The 6,616-nt window shown below is 41.7% G+C and overlaps 1 protein-coding gene across 1 annotated transcript in view; it reads left to right on the top strand.

The window, feature by feature from the left end:
- Positions 1-1,814: 1,814 nt before the first annotated feature.
- phf24 (PHD finger protein 24) overlaps positions 1,815-6,616 on the top strand; it is a 34,909-nt gene continuing 30,107 nt past the window's right edge. Inside the window, exon 1 of the mRNA XM_075455763.1 lies at positions 1,815-2,204. The gene's annotated coding sequence lies outside the window, so the exon portion shown is untranslated. The remainder of the gene's footprint in view (positions 2,205-6,616) is intronic.

The following is a 6,616-nucleotide window of genomic DNA, read 5'->3' as shown; positions in this document are numbered from 1 at the left end:
AACATTATTTCAGTGATGATTCTTTCAAAGGTCCCTCTGTAGCAGTTGTTAATCCCTTAAAGACAGTGCACTCCAAAGTTTTTGCCATGAAACATTCACATGGCTTTAAAATGTCCTGGGTACGGTATAATTCAATACCTGGGTTAAAGGGGAACTCCGGGGCATTTGAAGCGCATTTCCATTGCTAGAGGTTGTCAAATACTGATAGTAGGACACAGACAGGTGCAAATCTGCGCTCCCTGTGTGGAGATCGCGCTGTTCGCGCAGCCTGTCATGCGAGGCTAATACGTAGTGGCTAGGGGCAAGCGCTAACCCTTCCACGTAAAACAACAACTTGCACACTGCAGAAACGTCACACCACTTTATAAATGTATTGTTGCATGTATTGTTGTAATGTTTTAAATACTTGAATGCAGTTTTTCTAGAGAAGCTAATTGCTTTGTATATGGGAGTATCGTCCATCGACTCTTTTGGGCTTTCACATGTGCGAGCGTACAACTAACCGGTGAGTTACATGCTGTTTATAAAGTTGTTTTGTAACGTCCCCATGCCAGTAATGTGAGAACCATGCATATGGTTTTGATGGTAAGGCTTGTGACTTTATTGTCGGATGGTTTATAAAGTGGTGTGACGTTTCTGCAGTGTGCAAGTTGTTGTTTTACGTGGAAGGGTTAGCGCTTGCCCCTAGCCACCACGTATTAGCCTCGCATGACAGGCTGCGCGAACAGCGCGATCTCCACACAGGGAGCGCAGATTTGCACCTGTCTGTGTCCTACTATCAGTATTTGACAACCTCTAGCAATGGAAATGCGCTTCAAATGCCCCGGAGTTCCCCTTTAAGCTTTCCAAACTCGTTTTTTGTGTTTCAGAAAAGAAAAAAAATATCCAGGTGGTTTGATCCAAAGCTTTTCCACCCATCGTAGGGTCTTTGTGCACGACCTTAAACCACCCATTTCTCTGTGATGCTCATGTTAGAAAAAATGCTGCATGAAGTAAAAAGTGCAATGAAGAAACACCTTGCAAAGTGTGTCTTAGAACCTAAGGTTAAAAGGAATTTGCAGACCGCTGTCTGTTCAGTCCCCAACTCCTTCATATGTCATTGTGTTCTTGGCAAACACACTGAACCCTATAGCTCTACATGGGAAGTGAGGGCCTTGCATGGCAGCTGAAGTTCTGATATATGTGATCGTGTCCATTTTCCTATATTAGTTACTTTAAGACAAAATATCCATCAATATCAATATTGGTTGCAGGACCTTTCTTTGCATTTTTTTTAAACATAACCTTGGATGATGATATTCAGAGCTCTACTTGATCGATCCTGGTGCTTATGGGGGGAGAAGAGGTTGGTTGGAGGCAATATTCAAACACAGCAAACACTTTATACCAATGGGGAAAAACATTGGGAATGATGATTGCAAATCCAAAAGTTGTCTTTAAATGTTCTTTTGTTTTTTTTTGTTACATGCCTCAATATCACCTAAAGTGCTAAATTCTGTCTACAGCCTTCCTTTATTGTGAAACTCACCCCCTTCTCCACTCTTGCCAAAAACGTGACTCAGATGGTTCAAACCTTCAAGCCGCACGCTGATTCTCAAAATGACTTCGTCTGGAAATAATTGGCTGCTCAGGAAGCATCTGCCGAAACGTCACGGCCCGTGTGGTTTGGGCCAATAAAGACGCTCCAGGGTCAAGACTGATGAGCCCTCAAGTTATTAACCTGAATGATCACGACTGAGTCGTAGGCACTCTCTTGAGGGAGGAGCGGGTGCAAAATATGAAGGTCATAAATGAATTAAACTTCAGTGACCGGCCGTGAGTCTGCACTGAGCTGTCCTGCATGAACTGCCAGCAGGCTGCGCATCTCCTCTGAAGCTGAGGGAGTAGCTCAGGGAGGAGGAGGGTGTGTGTGTGTGTGTGGGGGGGGGGGATTTCAGCACCGGAGCTGTCCGCGGCTGTCTTGGAGGAGACTATCCCTGCAAACAGAGAGGAGCTGCTTCCGACTGTACATTTTCTCTGTGAGACCGAGGGCAGGGGATAATAAACTGCTGTGCCATTCATCTCCCCTGCTGGACCAACGACGGCCGAGGAAAGGCGAGCGTACTTCATTCGAGCCAAGTCTTGCCATGCTGGACGCCCGGTATTGAGACAGGAAGGATAAAAGTCTCCTAAGTCGCGCTGAACGGCGGTCTTCACACATTACGGTGAGTCAACACAGAGACGACTGGCTTCGGTATTCAATTCTTTATTTTTCTTACATAACAAACTGAAAACTGTCTGGACGGCAGGCTGCTCTGGATTCAGTTTTAAGCTTACAGACAGAACTAAAGGTGGATTTACCGGAGAGCCTCAGATGCTTGTAAGGAAAGAATATTTAGGTCAACATTCATTTGGGTGTGGATCCACGCGGTTGGTATCAAACTACAGGAGTTGTCGTTGCAGTCTGGTTGCCTTTGTGTACCTCTCTCTCCACACCATATAAAAAAAAATAGTTGTAAAAGAGGGGATCCATACTATAGTTAGCATACGTGCGTCATTGAGGGGGCTGAGCCTGTTAAAGCACTACAGAATTCTCATAACCTCATACAACAAGTTATGTATTCATGTGGAGGTTCTGCAACTCATGGCACGGCTTTATGATTTGGAACAGGCATCACTTTGCCCTCGCTCTGCTTTTCCCAGCACTGTTGGGATTGTTGGGATACGGGGGATTGCTGCTGTCCATTATGCCCTCCAGCAGTCTGTCTTTGTTGTTTTCCTCTGGCCCTCGTAGGCCCACAAACAAGCCAAAATTGTTGTTAACCTTGGAGTGAATCCTGCCCCCCAGTCTGTGACAGATCCCTGCAGCCTGAGCTGCCTCTCTGCTGCCTGCTCTGTGCTCATTGTAAAACTCTCACAGAGCGTTTGGCTGGCACGGGCTCTCTGCCTAGCAGCGCCTGAATGCCAACATGATGTCTCCAGTCTAATGATGCATTCAGATTTAAATTCCTCCTCCATTCAGCCTCTTCTCTCTCTCTGCATTTCTTCTTCTTTTTTGCTCCGTTCACAAGCCCAAATTTCAAACCCCTGTGAGCATTTGCTGAGCATTCAGTATGCTCTTTTTTTGTTTTCTGTTGTTGTGGAAGGATGGGATGAGAGCATATGAAATGCCACAGGGAGACTTGTTGTTTCAAAGACACAGTACATTTCCTCCAGAAGCAATGAAGAAGCGAATCATTACAGGGTAGGTGCGAGTGTGAAATGAATGCACATCTGTGTGTCTGAATGCACGTACATCTGCGTGTTTTGGATAGTTGTTAATGATTCCACTTGCTGGGATCTGGGTGAACTCGTTAGTATAATTAGTTCCAGGTCTTTGCTTCCCTGGTCTGTGGGTGAGGTCCTCTGCTAAAGGCGGACTTTAGCATTCATTCCCATGAAAAAGCATGCTTTGTGGTCCTTCCATTCAACCCCCTCTGCTTCTCCCCCTGAAACAAGCAATGAAAAGGAGGGCTGGTTGGGATTCAAATCGGCACATACCAGTGACAACCAGCTTTGGGAAGAGAATCATACAGTCAGAGAAACCCACACCCCCACATGTAATAAGAGAGAGATTCAGGCACAGCTTAGCTTTCTTTTCATGCTCTTACAATTAGAAAACATGCAGGAATGTGTAATAGTATGTCAGACAATTTAATATAGAGATTTTTTGTCTGAGTTTGAATTTAAGGTGTTAGAGGAAACTTAAATAATGGATAATTAAGAAAATGCTCAAGTTTGCAGTTAGAGAAGTAAACAAATGACTGTTTTTACCCCCCCCTATTTCATTAACTGACAAGAGAAGTAATAAGGTCTTGCTAACTTTTCAACATGGCAGTGCAAACATAGCATATCATCATACTGGCCTGATGCTATAGTACATCTTAAAGTCCATAGGTTCTCTCAAAGAACTAACAAGTTCCTGTATGGAAATATGACTCATGAGCGTTTCCACATCAGAGCAGACGTCCTCTTTGAGTGTTTTCCTTTAAGAAGCCACGTAATCTTCATAAGGAGGACGGAAGGGTGGTTGGGGGGTGGGGTAGTGCTATAATGCGCAGTACTTTCAATCATTCATGCGTTTTAAGACATTAGTTCAGTACCTAAATTTGTCAACTGCTTTTTCATGTGATAATGATAGCGTTTTACTAAAATACTATTGTCACTTTATGGTTGGGTTTAGGCAATAAAATTAATCGTTCAGAAAATGGTCATGATTTAGTATAAAATATATTCTTTTTTTAACGGTCATTTTGCTGGTTCTCTTGGTTACAGGTAAATGCAACATGTTACAAGAAGACTTTGTCACTTTCTGGTAGGCTTTAGCCAGTCTAACTTGGTTAGGGTAAGAAAAAATAAAATGGTTGCTCACATCTCGAGAACGTTACATGTCTTCTGCAGAGAGGCAGGATTTTTAAGAGATGTATATAATAAGTGTACGTTTTAACGCTACCCATAGTTTCCAAACGCTCACCATGTTTTTGACCCCCAACTAATGTCAGGCTTAAACTTAACTTATTGTAAATGACTAAACATAACCATCAACATTTTTATACCTAAACTAAACATCAACTGTTGAAATGGAAGGCGAAAGCTTATGTGAGTTAAGAAACCACTGGATCTACTTCACCGTGATGTTTGGCTCCATGCCCAAAGCCATCCAATCTCCAAAAGCAAAGTCTTTCATTAAATGCCGTAAGACTACTGCATACACCATATCTGCTCAGGTGACCACTTCTAACATAAATTAACATATTTTAAAAAGAGGGTTTACTATTATTTTCTTTTACAGCGGTTTGTCTGTCCCTAGAGAATGACATTTTCCTTTGACTAATAAACGGAATTGTAGTAACATCCCCACAATGACACTTGAACAATAAAGGACTGACTACTGACTAAATGGACTGACTATTCCATTTCAACAGGATGTTCAGTTTGAGCATAACCACCTCAGCTCTTCCCACCACAAACTTGTTACCGGAGAGCCAGAATTTGGTGTGAACTGATATAATGAAAGAAAGAGGTGCGTTTCGGCTCGTTACGCAGATAACTTAAGTCTTTGCAGATTGGAAAATGAATAACTCAGAGGAGCAGAAATAATCACAAGGTTTTAAAGAGCACTTTGGTTGTCAACTCCCTCTTAAATTATCAGTGTTTATGCCGATACACTCCTGAAAGCGCCATCAGCTGAAAGCCAGTCTGCTGACACTAATCAAGAGCGTAAATCCACATTGAACCTGAACTCTTACTCTGGCTCCCATCTAAATATACATAAAACATCAGCAAAAATGGTAAATGTACTCTTCCTGGAGCTTGTGTTTTACTTTGGAATATGGACAAAGAGAGGATGGGTCGCCAAGGGCATAAAAACAAGTGACCTGCTGATTTTCTTCACCGTCTCCGGAACATTCTGGTGCAGTGCAACTTGACAGACTAACATTTCCTCATCCATATATGTCAGGTTCTGCCCCAAGGAGAGGCTCTGTTTTCCCTCCCTTCATCCAGATCTTTTTTTATCCTGGAGCATTTAAATCATTCAGAGGGGTCTTGGAGAGAAAGCAGAGCCGCAGATACAGCCGCTTCTATGGGAGCCAAGTGACCGTACAGCCTGAGGGTGTTCCGTCCTGCTTGTATTGCCCATAAAACGTAATATGGAGGATAAATCTGGGGGGCCGCTTTGACTTAGTGAAATCATTTTAAATATAAATCGTGGATGAAGAGAAATCCAAAGCTTCAACAAAAAGTTGACTGGTGAGTGAAGATGTTTATAAGACATGGGGGTTCAGCTACAATATGTCTTTTTTTGGATTAGTTTATTTTTCAGGGATCATTTCAACATTTGACTTTATTTCATCTTGTGTTTTTTTTGCACTTTCAAATATATCACAAATGATTATTACCAGAGAATGATGAATACATTCACTATCCAATAATTATTTGATAATAACAAAGACAATTCAACTAAAACCTGTAAAAAGAAAAAAAAAGTGATGGAGAAAATAAGCCGGCCATGAATGGTTTTTTTTCTTGGTTTTTACATTGTTCCAGAGGGTGTGCATGCAATACTGTGGCTAACTGTGACCATGGGGTCTATGTTCCTGGCTCGAGTCATTTTACACAAGCACACCGGAAGGTGGTTCTCCATGAGGCAAGGCAAGGCAAGTTTATTTGTATAGGACAATTCAACAACAAGGCGATTCAAAGTGCTTTACAGATACATAAAACAGTAGAAATAAAAAGCATGATTTAAATTTTAAACAAAAAAGAAAGAAATAAGAACAATGGATAAAATCAGATAAAATCAGTAGTTAAAATGTGATTAGGTTTTGAAACTAAAGCTTCAGATTTGGGCTGATGAGGACACAATAAGAAATAACTGTTACCATGGGGACCCAAAGTTAACCATATTTGCATTCATAACTGAGAATTGTCACCTTCTTAAGGCTTTTACACACCAAGTATTTTTAGTCTGACACTGTTGCATGTTAAAAAAATTTATTTGATGCCACAATAAGTTAACAATATTTTCACACTGATTTAGAAGCTTTCGTCCGTCATTAAAGGTTTAAAAATAAGCTCAGCTTTTGGCATTTTTTCC

The sequence above is a fragment of the Odontesthes bonariensis genome, chromosome 22, assembly GCF_027942865.1.
Source record: "Odontesthes bonariensis isolate fOdoBon6 chromosome 22, fOdoBon6.hap1, whole genome shotgun sequence".
Taxonomy (NCBI): Eukaryota; Metazoa; Chordata; class Actinopteri; order Atheriniformes; family Atherinopsidae; genus Odontesthes; species Odontesthes bonariensis.
Note: the sequence above shows the minus strand (reverse complement) of the source record. Positions and strands in the feature narration are given on the sequence as shown.